The following is a 15,447-nucleotide window of genomic DNA, read 5'->3' as shown; positions in this document are numbered from 1 at the left end:
GGAACAGTCTGCCCGGGTAAATGGTGTCACCATCCCTGGAAATGTTAAAGAAATGACTGGACAAGGCGCTTAGTTCTATGGTTTAGTTTTCATGGATGTGTTCAACCAAAGGTTGGACTCAATGATCTTGGAGGTCTTTTCCAACCTTTATGATTCTCTGATTTTATGATAGAAGAGCCACATGATAATTGGAGGCGTGAGTGTGATTTGTGCAAATACGTATGGATAATAAAGACATCTCTGGTGTCATGCCAAACTTGGAGGAGTGTGGTGGCATGAGAGATTATAAATTGGAGCTCAGGGATGAAAACAGAATGACACTGGGGTGAAAAGTCTCTTGGTGCTGGGCACTGCCGCCTAGGCAGCTGCCAACACCTTTTGCCACCACTGTCTTCCATTGGCCCACAGTGCCAGGAGTGTGTTTTGGGATTTGTCTGCTGTGGGCTGAGGAACAGACTAGCCTGAGAAGAAATGTGATTTTCTTTTTTTCTCTAGGTTATCCTGACTCATTTGGCCAACTGGCCCATCTGGGCAGACATACAAGTAGTAGTGCTGGCAGTGGTGCAGAGAAGTTTGAGGTGGTGGGGGCAAAGTCTATATGGGCCAGCCCTGAACACATATAAATGCGCATTTGGCTCTCCAGTGGTCCTTGAGGAAAAGAGAATAGTATCCTGCACAGTGGTCTGGGGAGAGCAGTTTTGTGCTGGAAGGGTGGATATGGTGGCACTTAGTGCCATGGTCTAGTAACCATGGCGGGGTTGGAACAAGGGTTGGACTTGATGATCTCAGAGGTTCCTTCCAACCCAGCTGATTCTATGATTCTATGATTCTATGATTCTATGTAGGTGTGCTTCCATACTTTCTTCTCTTGCTTGTGCAGGATCTGCTTTGAGCTCCCTGATCACCATCCTGAAACTACAATTTATTCTGTACTGAAGAACAATAAAAACATCACCATTTCCCAAGAAGACTCATGGCAATTGTACGTCCACCTGATAAACAAAAGTGTATACATAATTTCCCTACATGTCTTTTCATTATTTCAGCCAGAAAGCATGTGTCAGAAGTGGATGCTAGCCTTAACCCACTGTCTGCCTATAACTTGACTCAAACGCTCCTTAAGTTTCGCAAAAGGGAAACAAGGTCTGATTTATCATCAGTTGAAAGCTCAGTTGGAAGTAAAACAAATTAAATTTAGTAAGGACTGCTTTAATTCTTATCATTACTGTCTGCTCACTGTCTTAAAAACGTTTTACTAACCCACTTAAAATGCTTAGATTAATTGTCTTTATCCTTTTCATCCAGGCAAATCCTTTTATAAGGCTAATGAAACTGCATCCCTTGGTCTAAATACAGTCATGACTTTATGTCATATGACATCCAGCCCTACAATATCATAGAAGTCCACAGAAGGTAAGTTGATGTTAATTTATTTTAGTGAGGGTATTGGATTATTCTGATAAACTCAAATGTTAAAAAAGGTCCTCCCCTGTGCCTAAGAGGATAGACAATAATTTTCTATAAAACTTGTCACTGACAACATGAAATAGTGTCAGAAATAGATAACTCTGTCAGAAAAGTGGCTGTAGTTTAGTTTCTGTGGTTGAACATCATAATCCAAAGGCAAAATTCTTGTTTCTAATGGGAATTAAAGCTGCGTAACTAGGAGCACCAGGTGGTCCCTATCAGCAGAATCTGGACTATTGTTTTTTAGATTTATGTAGAATTTCATGCCTATCCTGAATGTTGACTGCTAGTAATTTCTTCTACTATTGTTGCTTAAGGTCATCTATAAATGCAAAATGTTTCTCAGTGGGTACTTGACAGCAGTAACCTAGATAAATATTTTCATTTGCATAAACATTGTCTTAATAATTCAGAAACTGTAGTAAACAGTCTCAAATCCCAGAAGTGAACTAGACATTGCAAGAATCACATTGTTTTTTGAAAAAGATTGATGTTCTGTGTTATTTCATTGGTCCCAGTCCAACACAAGAGGGTGGACTGATGAAAGAGATGCTTAACACATCCAGGGTTTGTGTTGCTTTCTTTTTTCTAACTGTGCTCATAGCTGAATTTCTGTTTGTTTTTCAAATTTTTATGTACCCTTACGCAATAAAAGATAATCTAACTGGACAGGCAGAAAGAGTGGAGACAAAGTGGCTTTTAAAAGCAAATTCAAAACCAAGAAACCTCTCCATAACTTTCACAAAGTACAAAAAAGAAGTGGAGTTAATTTCTGCCTACAGAGAGCATAAACATTGGTATTTCATTGGAGCTCAGTAAGATTGCATGTAAGTAACCGCAGTCCTCTGGACTTCGTTGTATGTGCTCTTTATGGAGCAAATGCACTCCTACAGGGCCTATTGGACTCAGGCTCTTCACCCATGCAATGGTGCATCATAGGTCTATGCCAAAACCAACCAGGCTCCAAGCATTTCAGACAGGCTAAAGCTAACAAAAAGTACACTAAATATGGGCTGTGGGTTGTTTGCATTTGTTAACCGTAACTCACATCTTGTAAGATCAAATAAAAAAGAGACCCTTTCTGTACACAGACATTTCGTCTCCAAGGATTTAGCTTTGTTTCAAAAAAGCGCATGTATGTGAACAGATCCAGAGAGGTCTTAGGTCACCTCCAAGGCAATCCCTGCCTGTTGTTTATGTGACATGAGCTGAGCACTGCTCTTCACAGCTGGACACGGCTGCCTCTGGCTCACCGTCCAGCCTGAAGCCTTGCAGATAATGAGTTTTAAGTGGAATAGATATGGCTGAATATGTCTCTAGTATAGGTTCACTGACATGTTGTCTCACAGGGTAAAGACCAGCCTGAGGAAGAATGAAATAAATGTGAGGAGGTGAATATCCCTTACTCAGAATACTGGTGTTCAGTTAGAAGAGAAATCCAGCATCCAGCCATTGATTGCCATTGCCTCTGAATGGATATTCCAGACCTTATGCTCTGTGTACTTTTTGCAGCCACAGCATGTGTGCTGAAGCAAAGCCCTCCAAGCAATTGCATTGTTGCTGTGATCTGTTTATACTGAATCTCAACAACTAATCCTTCTAATCCTCAAACAATTGTTTTAGACAATACTGTAGCTGCTCAGAATTAGTTGACAGTGTTTGTGTAGTTCACACTTCATTTAAATAATCAGTTTTATTATAAGTCTCTCATATGATCAAGTGACTCCATATGAACACATTACAAATTCACTCCAAGAATGGGACATGCACACATATATGTAGCCATCTGTGCATGTGTCTGTTTCACATGTTTGCATTATAAGTTAGAACTGATCAGTGATGTTTGGTGTTCAGCTTGGGGCACTTGAAAGATAGTTTCTTTTCACCCAACAAAACCCAAGACCTTCAATAAGGGGCTCAGATTTTGCATCTGCATCCACTAGTAATTTCTAAAAAAATCATGACAGATTTCCTTACATTTGGGGGTTCTTCTGTGTTTTGTCACAGGACACAAACTGGGATAAATCAGGGATCTTCAGAAGTTAGAGGTGTCTTGGCTCTTCATACTGGACAAATGTTCATTAGCTGGTATCTATCAGTTGTGATGACCAGACGACCATTTTGTAGGTACATGTTTTACAAGCAGAAAGATGAAACTCATTTTCTCCTTTTTTGCTTTCTTAAGTCCGTAAGATTAAGTGGATGACTACTGACCTAAATATCCCACAGTACCTTTTGAAGGAGGTGCTTCTCTATGCTTCGTTTCTTCTCCCTATATATGAGTGTGGCAGTTCCTGTCATTGACTGCAGAAATTCCTTCCAATTATGATTTCACTGATTTGAAACTGAAGCTTGTGAATTAGCTTCCAAACTTGTACTCAGGCATGATCATGTAGCTTCCCCCAAAGGTGCCAGACTTTCAGATTTCTCAGTTTCAACCAGGTTTTACCCACCGACCAAAGAGTTCAGACAATGTAATTGTGGTTTATTCTGAGTATTCAGTGATTGTTGCAGGATTTGCAGAGATTGACTCTCCAGGTACTATAAGCTTATGTATATATTAAATGCTAGTAAATAGCTGAAATGGCATGATGACCTTTAACCCTGTTTTTGACACTGTCTTGCAGTTAGTTATTGAGCTCAGACCCAGTTGCAAAATTCTGCACAACTTTGTGATGACAACACTGCCGAGTAAACTTCAAGGGGTATAATCCATCTTTCACAGAGTAATTTCCATTAAATTCAATTTCCTGGGTCATCATATTGTAAAGAAAGAGGAATCTACTTATTCACAATTGCTTTGAAGACTCTGAGTGCAGATGCAGTGAATTACACTCTTTTGATTGCTAAAGCTCAGCAGATAGAGAAGGACTTTAATTACCCTTAAAAAATATTTTACTGAGTTTTATTTTGTATGATACTCCTTCCAGCTATCTGACATACTGTACAATGTAAATCAGTAAAATAAACACCTAATAAAATTAATATTTAAACAGAATTAGCCTAAATGGGGTGAGAAAATCTATAATTAAGTACAGAAAATGAACAAAGAAATGATGACTTCTTTCAAAAACAGGGGCAGGGATTAAGACCTAGGAAGGTCCTGCATTGAATTTTTACAGGTTAAGTAATACTCTCTTGCTCTGTCTAGATCTAAGTGTCCATGCTTAGTGAGCAGCCAGGACAATATGATCAGTTCTCTGTGGCTGAAAGACAATCTAAGCAAAGAGCAATATTTTCTTGCCCATCATCTATTTGCACATCAGCAGCTGTACTGCATCCTCTGTCCACGTCTCTGTGTAAGGTGAGACAACAATCTCTAGCTCCAGCCCTTCTGGCTTTTCCACAAGCAAACTAGGGAGTGGAAACAGAAGCTGCCTAGGGCTGCCCCACACCAAAGTGGAGGAGGCTGCTGCTCTGTGCTTTCATTTCTCAAGGATCTCCTCAAGTGCGACTGGACATGTGCACAAGAAAAGGCAGCTAGTTATTTTTAGGCTATTTTCTCTGTCCTGTGTCTGTAGCACACTTTATATCCCTGTCTTACCAGACAAAGTGCAACAAGGCAGGTTTGGAAGACAGCATCTTGAACTGTAGAAATTCATTTGGGAATGGTAAAACGTTTTTCAGCCTGAGGCTGTTCTGTTGTGCTATTTCAGAGACGACCTGGTGCCTTATATTCCCAGTATTGGTTATCTGCTGTTGTCAACCAAATATTCAGAAAGGCCTCTTGGGTCCACTGTCTTTCTAACATACTACATGTTCCACTCAAGCAATCAATAGCCTGCTGAAACAGCTTCTTTTGGCCATTTATTGCACAGCTCGTGACCCAAACACTTAAATACTGATTCAGAAACATCACAGATAAACTGTCATGTCACTTAGGGAGGGAAAATTTGTCAGGCTTTCTTGGGGTTATTTGTCAAGTGGAATTATCTATCAGGCTTTCTAGAATCACTCAGATTAATATTTGTAGTGGAAAAAGGAAAAAGGGAGTTAATTTATGGCAGTAAAGAATCACTTGTGAAGGGGCATTGCTGTTCTGCACACTGATATTGCCTATCTGTTCCAAAAGAAATGCTAACTGCAGTCAAAATATTTGTATGCTTACTGAAATGTATGAATATTTAATAAGACTGAATTATGTCACAGTTCTCATTTCTACACTGTCAATATACTTCTGCAATTAAAACGATTTCAGATAACCAACACTGCTGATCCAGATTTCAAACTGCGCTGTTATGCCAGTTGGAAAATGATGGAGAAATTTTGCCTTGAAGGCACCAAAAGGCCATTGCAAAAGGAAGTCACTGACTCACCTCAAAAGTTTTCTTTGCTGCTTTGTTCACACAAGAGGCAACTAAACCATGGACTGAAGACATGCTGCCTCCAGTGCATGGCAACACCATAGGCCCTTTTAACATTAGGATGAAAGAGGTTTTAATAATTTATTAAGAAAAAAACTCATTAATAGACAGAGCTTTTGGCTTGCGTAGGATATGTGAAGTCACACCAAAGCCTCTTCTCTTCCTGGTGAGGAGCAGGAACCTATGATCTCCAGCACTGAAAGTCAGGGCTACTGGTGTTAGTCTGTTATCCTGGTCCAGGTGTTTTTTTCTTGTTTTTCTGCCCATAAATGCCACCTTGGAGCTTCCTTTCTCTTTGAAACTGGGGCATGTGGATGATGATGAGACACCCTTTAGTGAGCTCATCTGCAGCCAGCTGTGTTGGCTATTACCACTTAACCTGTGAAGGTTGCTCAGCCCTGTGCTTTGAATACACTCTGTCCTGAATCCTTGCTTGACAAAATCTCCCAGGGAACAGTAGGAAACCTCTTTATCTGAAAGAGGTTTCTGGGATCAAGCCACTAATAAATTATGTTTATTGCTTTGCAGTCATATAAAGCTTGTCTAATCATTGTAAAAATAAGAGTTAAGACTGAAGGTAAGAAAGAATAAGATAATAAATTATCATTGTAGTATATAAAAAAAGGACCAAGCGTTCAGATTTCCATTGCGAAACTGCTCTTTTTATGCCAGTGTTTTCACAGTGGATCAGCCTGAAACTTGGCTCTGAATAGTAAAGTGTGCCCCTTTGAGCTAATGAGCCTCTAGTCTGTATGCTTGTTTGTTAAACTTGGTGAACAGGGAAGCCTAAAGCCTTAATTAAGGTCCTTGTGATATTAAGAGGCACATAACAAAGCAACAAATCAATTTGCAAAAGTGAAGACCAAAAGGCAACGGGAAGCATTAAAACTGTTGTGTACGTTCCTATGGATTTCTGTAAAACTCAGAAGAAATGCTTTGAAAAAGCAGGGAAAGGAGAAAGTAATTTCTTTTAGTTTTGTTTGCAGAGTCTCAGACTAATTGTTCCATGTAAGCAGTTCATTTGATAGAGGAGGAAGTTAGGTCTATTAAGTTGCCCAACAACTTCAGTGTTGAATTTATTGCAATGTTTTCTTTTAAAACAGATCTGCAGGTTTCATATAAAATACTTCCAGATTTGAGGTTGTTACTTTCCAAACCATCCAAAACTCAGCTGCTTTGTTACATATTTAAAATTCAGCTGGGTTTTGTTGAAAAGTTTATGAGATCTTCTTCTGTTCTGTAAATAATGCTGAGTGTCTGAGTGAGAACTGGGGTTTCTGACTTGGCTAAAAGTTACATCTATCGCAGACAATAGAGAACTATGAACTATGCCATAAAAAACTGATGAGACTCTTACAGCAAAGGTTTTCCTCATTTATGACCTTTCTCTCACTGAGTCAGACACAGTATTTGCCAAACAGGGCTTAGTTCAGGTCAAACAAAGCCACCATTAGCTTTGAGAGAACTGTCAAAGTCCAAATTTCCAATACAGAGGCTGTTCTCTACCTGATGACCTGTATTCCCTAAAAAATCATACATTATTTCTCCATTTCTCCACTTGAAAAATAACCATAGGTACAAACATTCTGGGTTCTTTGATTGCCTGGGAATTTAGATCTTTGAGGAAGTTAATGGGATTACCCAAGTGAGGAGGGACTTATCCACGTGAGAAGAGGTTTAGGAGGGCTATCCTTTACTCGTCAATGACGATCTGCATGTGCGTCAGAAACAATTCAGTTTGCGTTGCTCCTTCTCAGCCACTCTACACTGTTAGAATTTAACAGGCTATTCTCAGAGAAATGGAGTGCCTAAATGGCAATGATCATATATTGCTTTGTCAGGGTGCTGGTGTAGTGTCAGTCCTGGAATCCCACTAAGCAGAAACAGTTGTCCTGTTTTTTGTCCCTGGACATCTGGTTACACTGGGGCTACAACTGTAGATCTGGCACCCACAGCAACTTCTTGGGCTAAAACTTATACTTTATATTTTAATATTTTTAAAAGTAAACCTTTCTATGAAAGAACTCTAAAAATGGAAACGTGGAGTTTTCCTTGAGAGTCAACATGAAATGTCTTAGAAAAGAAAGGCTGTATCTGTTAATTATATTTTGTGAAAGCAAAGCAAGAATGAATCAGAACTTAACTGGGTCTAGGTATTCCCATATCAAGTGAACTCCTTATGCATTGATGTTAAAAAGCAAAACAGAGGAGTGTCTATGATTTTGTGTCTGAAAATAGAGCTATTCTCTGTAGTACAAGCATGGCCATGCATTTTGCTGCCAACATGCCTTTTGAAAATCTGAAGGGCTAGAGTACTACTATGTAAAAGCAAATATTAGTGTTTTAGATAGATGGATCTATCTATTTCACAAGTTTCTGGTATGCAAATATTTGTGTTAAATGGGATTTTAATATTTTAATATTTTCATAAGTTTTATTTTCTTTTCACCATAATGTTGCATGAACCAACTCTTCTGGTAGTACTAGATAAATGTAAACTAGCACAAAGCCCAAGTCACAAGCTAGAAATAACAGACACTTAGATTTCACCATGGGACCCCATGTTTCTGCACATCTCAGGGTGATGCTGGTCAAATGTTAAAGGCAGAGAGCAACCCAGCCCACTAAGAACCTCAACCATAGTTCAGAGGCAAGCTGGAAATTCCACTCTGCTCTGAATATTGCTCCTACCCATCTTCTGAGATACAGAGGGGACAATTCACTGCTTGAGGCCTAGACTAAGCCAGGCTCCTCACAGGGAGACTGGGACTGAATTCTCTTAGAGTTTACTCAAATTACTAGTGGATACCAATGTTACTAACTGGTCAACATTACTAATGCTGAAGGGTACGGGGATGCAAACAGGTATTTGACTGAACAGTGGAAGCAGAGGAATTTAAACTTCCAACATCCTCCAGATTTGTATCTTGGCTACAATCCATCCTCTGAGTAGACAAAGAGATGAATTATCTGCGTGTCAATCCTGTCCCCCTCTGTTATACCATTAGATACCACTGCTGTTGGCAGTGCAGGCAACCTAAGCACAGACTGTGAGACAGTAAACAAGGGAAAAAGGTGTGGAGAATGACTAATACAGCATTGTTGCATTGAATGATCCAATTGCCATGGTTTCCCATGTAAGACGAGACTGCACCATACCAGGAGGAGGCAAAGGGAAGGAAATAGTGAGGGGTTGGCAAGAATCTCCTCTTAAAGCAGTGCTTTGTGCAGTTGTAGTATAATTTCTTTCTTTAAAGAGTGATGTCTCTTTGATAGCTGTCTGGGAGAGGAGGAGCGTACTGAGATTGGGCTACCTGAGCTGTGAGTAAAGCCCTGCAGCTGGACACCCATCTTGAGCTGGGGACCATCACTGCTGCTTCATCAGTACCTGCAGCCATGACCCAGATGGGCATCTGGTGCCAGCGCCACGCAATGTGATCCTTGCCTCATCTGAAGCCATTTCTGTAATATTTTGTTTAATCATCTTCCAGGAGCTGCTTTAAAACTGTTTCAGAAAATGAAAGCAAACACCCCTTTGGAATGAGTGGGTTCATTCTCATGGATTTTGGGGAACACAAGCAGGAAGAGAAGGAACTGGCTGCAGTGCTGCTGGCCAGGCGCTGGACCTGTGTCAGCCCAGCCCTGCTGTGTGGCCCTTCTGCACTGATTTGCGATAGCTTACTATTCTAACAGCCAGTCCAAAAGCTCCAGTTTCACTAAAAAACTGCTACAGAATTTTAGCTCTTTTTTGGTTAAAACTGAGCACATTGATTTCTACTGCATCGCTCCATTTTTATTTTTTATTTTTTTTTAAAGAAGATATAATGCAGACACATTATTCTACAACCTACATTATAACTGTCTCTGTTTTGGCATACAGTTTGATTTATATGTTATCTTTTCCCATCTGTAAAGTATGTGGTTTGCCTTACACACACATTCATATTGGAGAAAACACAAGGATGAGATATGGTTTAGTGAGGCAGGATGGCAAGGCAGAGTAAACATAAAAAAAAAAAGGAAACGACTTAGCAGAATAAAAGTGAGGTTTTTTTTCCTTTGGTGACAATAAAGGGTTTTGACATATGGCCTCTATCCATGGGAACAAATATACTCAGCCTGAAAAATCCCAGAGAGGTCTGTGTGACCAATTTCAAGTCAGATGAAAAAAAAAAGGTCTTCCAGAAAATAAGCAAATGAGCTGTTTTCAGTGCAACAAATGCCTACATTACTAACATGAATTGTGAAATCACTGGCTGTGACTAATCAGAATTCATTAAAAATAAATCTTGGCCCAGCAGTTTTAATAAACAGAACGAGCAATAAAGGCAGCAATGATTCACTTTTTCTCAGGCAGAAAACTGTCTGATGTTGCGTATTTCACTCAGTCAAAGGATTTCTGCTGAAAAAAATTGATTCTGGCATCCAATGAAAAAATTCGGGTCCCACCTTTCTGGAGGCAAAGAGAAGATGGGAGACAGCAGCTTTGTTAACCCTCCAGAGTCTTTAAAATTTAACTTTTTCTAGAATTTAATTTAGCATTAAGACTTTGGGGGGGGGGAGTAGAATCAAAGCTGCATTTTCTCTTCTGCCCACTGAGGAAACACAGGTGTAAAAAGAAGGCTTTGCTCACTCTCATTAGGAACACTTCCAACAAGAACAACTCTACCTGGAGGCTGAAGGACTGTTTACCTGGAACCAAGTGTTACCTTGGCTAGAGAGCTCACCACAGAGACAAAAAGCAAAGTAGTTTTGGAAACACAGGTACTGTAACAGAATTTTATATATATATGCACCTCACAGGGACATGGAAGGAATGGATTAATGACCTGGCTGAGAAATAAGATCTGCATTTGACTCTGCTCCATCACATGTGGAGACTAAGAAAAGTCAATGAAAAAGACATAAAAGTTACCAACACTGTGCTTTTCAGAGATGAGAGCACAAAGGTGCTCATGCTGCCCCAGAATCTGGTTGCTGACGTGCTTAAACTTCCATCTGGGTTGGAGTGGTACAGCCTGGACACTTGCAGTAGTGCTACAGGTCTAATCTGGCACCAAAACCAAAAATCCAATCAAAGCTTGCTTCTTTTTGGCTGAGGAAAAAGGGAGCAGGTGGCACATAGGCAGAGCCTGTGTGAAATAGTCATATGCTTCCTCTGCATTTTCATGGTTATTTAAATTTTTTCCCTCATATAACAGCAACAGCAAATGGACAAAATCAGTCCCAGAACATGGTAACATGTCTTGATGCTATTTATGGCACACACAATGCAAAACAAATACGTCATCTACTAATGCTGGCACTTCTCTAGCACTGGGACACAGAGAGCAGTGCAAGTGGGTGGACCTTGCTGGTATGACAGAACTTCAGCTACAGAAACACTGTCCAGAAAGCAGTAAGTGAAAATAGGAATTAATATGGTCAGGAATATTCTGTCCCTCCCTGCCATCCCTCCTTCCTTCTCTGCTGCCTTCCTTCCCCATTGCTGTCTGCACACAGTCCCAAGTCTGGCTGCACTCCTGAGGAGCAGTAATTCCTACTAGAGCTCTTCTGTGCAGATATTTCATAGCTCAGGAAAACGGTTCTTGAATTATGACAGCAAACATTTATCAATAAAAACATTATCAACAGCAAACTCCCCCACTAAACTAAGCATATAGAACAAGCTAAATATTGGCATGGCAAAAGCAAGTGCTCTAAGCCAAGATCATACAAATTCCAGTCTGCCTGTATCAGGCAATTTCCACGTTTGGGTAGGGCTAATACCAATTTCACTGGGCAGTCAAAGAGACAAAGGTGTAGTTATCCTGGTCTGAAGCCCAGTCGAGTGGGTGGAAAGTCATACATTGGTTTCAATGTGCTTTGCAACATATCTGTAAGTGGGGAGGAGCAGCATACTCTGAGAAGTACTCTGTAGACCTACCACAGTGTAGTGATCTTGGATTTTGGGGAAATATCTCTTCTAAATCAAAATACTTGCTGTGCGAGTGCAAACTCAGAGTGTATGTGCGAGAGGTGATGCCTGTAGGGTATTGGTCATTTATACCCTAAGATAAATGGGTTTAATAAAATAACAGTGTTTACTTTTCCTTTGCTGCAGCAGAACAGAGAGCACCTTCATGAAAGGTCATCGAGGTTAAATAAACTATACTTAGTCAAATACCTTACAGTTAAAACCCGGAGCTGCTCCTGCACATGAGATTGGTATTCTCCTGGGTATAATGTCTTGTGCAGCTTATTTCTTTGCACCTTGTATCTCTAATTAAAAAAAGGCCAGTAAATAAAAGGTTCATGTAAAACTGGCACATGTCAACAGATGTGTTAAAGGGTTTGTATATTCTGATGATCTTTCACCACTGGGGTTTCTCACATACGAGTCGGGCCAGAACCAATCCTACAAGCCACCCACACATGTCCAGAAGGGTACATCACACACCTGTTTTCAGGACTTCTCTTTTGAAACTTAAATGTTTTTACTATTTTCCTTCATTTTCTCTTAAGTGGCAACATGATGATTAATAAATGAGGTTATGTCTTATAGATTTGATAGCAGCAGCATGCTGCAATGATTTCTGCCCTTTAAGCTAGCCAGAGCATTGTGGGGTTTTTGCCTGCAGTCCCTTGTGCAGCCTACTCCCTAAAATGTTCCCTCTCATTCTGATTTGATAAACATGCCTGTTTACCCATTTTGTAGGCCTTAGATGAAGGACAGTCTCAGTGAATCAAAATTGAGGAAGATTGTGGGGAGAGGAGAGAGGCACTGCTGTGTTTTTCCACACAACCTGTTATGTTAACAAGCACTACCCCACAATGTTTGCTGACAGATGTTCAAGGCTTGGAAAAAAAATCTGCTTTCAGCTGATGGCTCCACCACCACTTTTGAAATAAGTGTTAGTTCCAGGCTTCTGATTTCATGAGGGTAGAGAAAAGGCAGGAGGAAAACAGATGAACTGGGTAAAAAGGGGTAAGAACAAAATGGGAAAATAAAAACTTGGTGTTGACAGAGCTGACAAATGTAATATGTCCTGTGCAGGAGGGAAGTAAAAAAAATAGAGATGGATGTGAAAGAGCTGGAGCAGTGACCTTCGAAGAGCTGTGTGTGTCTCTGAAACTAAACCACCGTGGAAGTCTAAACTTCCCACCAGGTTTTGGACACTGGGTATTTAGTTACCGCTTATGTGCCCTAATGCTGCCTACGAGGAGCTTGGGGTAGATATCACTTCTCAGGGCATTGAGAGGGCATCTCTGAGGCATGGGCCATGCTGGGGGAGAATGGCAACCTGTGCTTTTGGGGAGCCTAAACAACAGTTTGAATGCAAATAGAAGTGTCTGAGGAGTCTGGGTGACACCAGCAGAAGGTCACCCATTAGGTGATCCAGTTTACCAGTCTTGACTGTGGCCTGGGGCATGATCCTGCCCTGGACAGCAGAAATTCAGCATGCAAGGCCAAGATCATCATGGAAGAACTTGTTGGCAGGTAACAAAATCACCGAGCTGTCTGAGTCTTGCCATGCCAGTAATCAGTTTGAACATGAGACGCTGTGTGGACTAGGGATGTCAGCAGACTTCAGTTGCTTCTAAATTTCTGGCCCTCAGCTAGGATTGGTTTTGCATCTGGCGTAGCCTGGATTTTCTCTAAGGCTACTAAACCTTTTCCAGCTATAGCCTGAGCAACTGGAGTGTGGAGGGGAGGATTAATCTCAAGCAATGAGACTTCATGTAGTTGACAGTTTGTTTGGGTTTGGGTTTTTTATTAGGATGACAGAGGTATGAGTGTAGGAACTAGAAATCCTGGAAGTGTATCCATTTCAACACATTGCTTTTTGGAAGGGTTTTCTCAGCTCATGGACAGACTGTAACAACACGAGAATAATCCTTTTCTGTCTTTGCTTCCTTCTTCCCCTATCCCAAGCAGGCAGGAGTGATTGGAAGGACTATTCACAGTCTTTCTCAAAATTTCCCGTGCCTTGCCTTCTTCCCTCTCATTTTGCCAGCTCAGGTATCTATTAAAAGGTAAAAATGCTTATTTAATCTGAGGATAAAAGTAAACTAGCTGTGCTATCACTTTGCACATATCCCTATCTTCTCTGGCAGCGTGGGAGTGCTTGTTTACTCACTGTGCATGTTGCAGTGGTTTGTATGTCTACTTAAAAAAAAACAAACGAATCTAAGCATTAAGAATATACCACCAAGTAGCATTCGCTTTTGTAAAGCTGCATCCATATCCCAAAATGTTGCAAGAGAAGCAGATTGCTGAAGATGTGAACTTCAATATATGAACTTCAATACAAAACTAACAAGCAATGTTAGTTTTCATCTCTAATAACCCTTGACATTACCTGTTTAAATGTAGTTTCTACACCCTTATTCTGGAAGACTGATTAATTCAATAAAACTTAGCAACATCTGGAAGAGTTTTTTGTATGTACAACACTTTTTACAAATAATGTAGCAGGCAGACAAAGTTTAAATGTTTTCCTTTTCTACTGATGGATCATCTGGCCATTTGGATAGATTGAACTAATGGGAATTCCAGTAGCCTGAGCCCTGTATGCCGGAGAGAAAGACAGCACCAGGTAAAGTGAAGGAGCGTATCGTGTGTGCATACATCCCTCCTTTCACACATAAATCCAGTTCTGGCATATTAATACTAGACAAGAGGGAAAAATTCTAGACAAGGAACTATTCATCCCATTGTCTCTGTGGCTGTGGAGGTAGTTGTGATGAATGGTGCCAGAAAATAATTTGAGTTTTCTGGAGGCAGTTTGGCCCTACCTTTTTTTAATTGAATCTTTAGCACTTTATTAAGGGGGACAATGTTTTCCCAGAGTGAACTGGAAAAAGAATATCTCTAAGTGGAAAAACTAAGTACAGTTTCCATGATTTATGCCATTTACTCTGCAAACATAATATTCAGAGCAGAAATTTGGCAGGTGTTAATCAGTATATTTTTCTTTGCACCAGTAGAGTGGCTTCAGCTTATACCAGCTGAGAATCTGGCTCTGTATATTAAATACAAAAGTGGGTCTGGATTCCTGATCTTTTGTAGTAGACACACAATACTGTTCATTATTGAACTGTGGGCTTGAAAAGTAATCTCATTTTTCAGTATTGGCAGCAGACTGGAGAAATGGGGACATGGTGTGCTGAGCTCCTGGGTAGAAGAAATGTTTCTTTCAAACCATAACAACCTTTTTAGCTATCTGAAGGAATATGTTCAAACTTCCTTGGCAAGCAAAGGTGGGACACTAGCCAGTTACTACATGAAGACTTTGAAGATGGAAGGGAATAATAAAAGGAGGGAAAAAATTAAAGAGGAAAATCTTTTTGTTCCCAGATGGGTAGCTAGGTGTAACCATTCTTCCCTCTGCTTTGGAATCAGACTACAACTTGGCCTAATACATCAAAATCAATAATTTTTCTTTTGACAGTTCCTTACCTCAGATGTTGTGTCTGGTTTTTACAGGACTGCAAGGTTTTAAAACAGGTCCAGTCAGTTTCTGAGAGTGCCTTCAGGTGGTATTTCTGATCTGTAAAAGGTTCTGGACAAGTTCTTTCAAAAATGGTGCCCACTGTAGTAGATAAATCAACATGATATTCCTTACTTAATGTG

The 15,447-nt window shown here is 40.3% G+C and overlaps 1 long non-coding RNA gene across 1 annotated transcript; it reads left to right on the top strand.

The window, feature by feature from the left end:
• The first annotated feature begins 883 nt into the window (after positions 1–883).
• On the top strand, positions 884–9,239 carry LOC108501916. The gene is made up of 3 exons (XR_001876305.1): positions 884–982; positions 1,306–1,413; positions 9,108–9,239. It is a non-coding gene; the product is annotated as an uncharacterized LOC108501916 (long non-coding RNA).
• The last annotated feature ends 6,208 nt before the right edge of the window (positions 9,240–15,447 follow it).

This window comes from Lepidothrix coronata, unplaced genomic scaffold (genome assembly GCF_001604755.1).
Source record: "Lepidothrix coronata isolate B3197 unplaced genomic scaffold, Lepidothrix_coronata-1.0 Scaffold4, whole genome shotgun sequence".
NCBI classification, from domain to species: Eukaryota; Metazoa; Chordata; class Aves; order Passeriformes; family Pipridae; genus Lepidothrix; species Lepidothrix coronata.
Note: the sequence above shows the minus strand (reverse complement) of the source record. Positions and strands in the feature narration are given on the sequence as shown.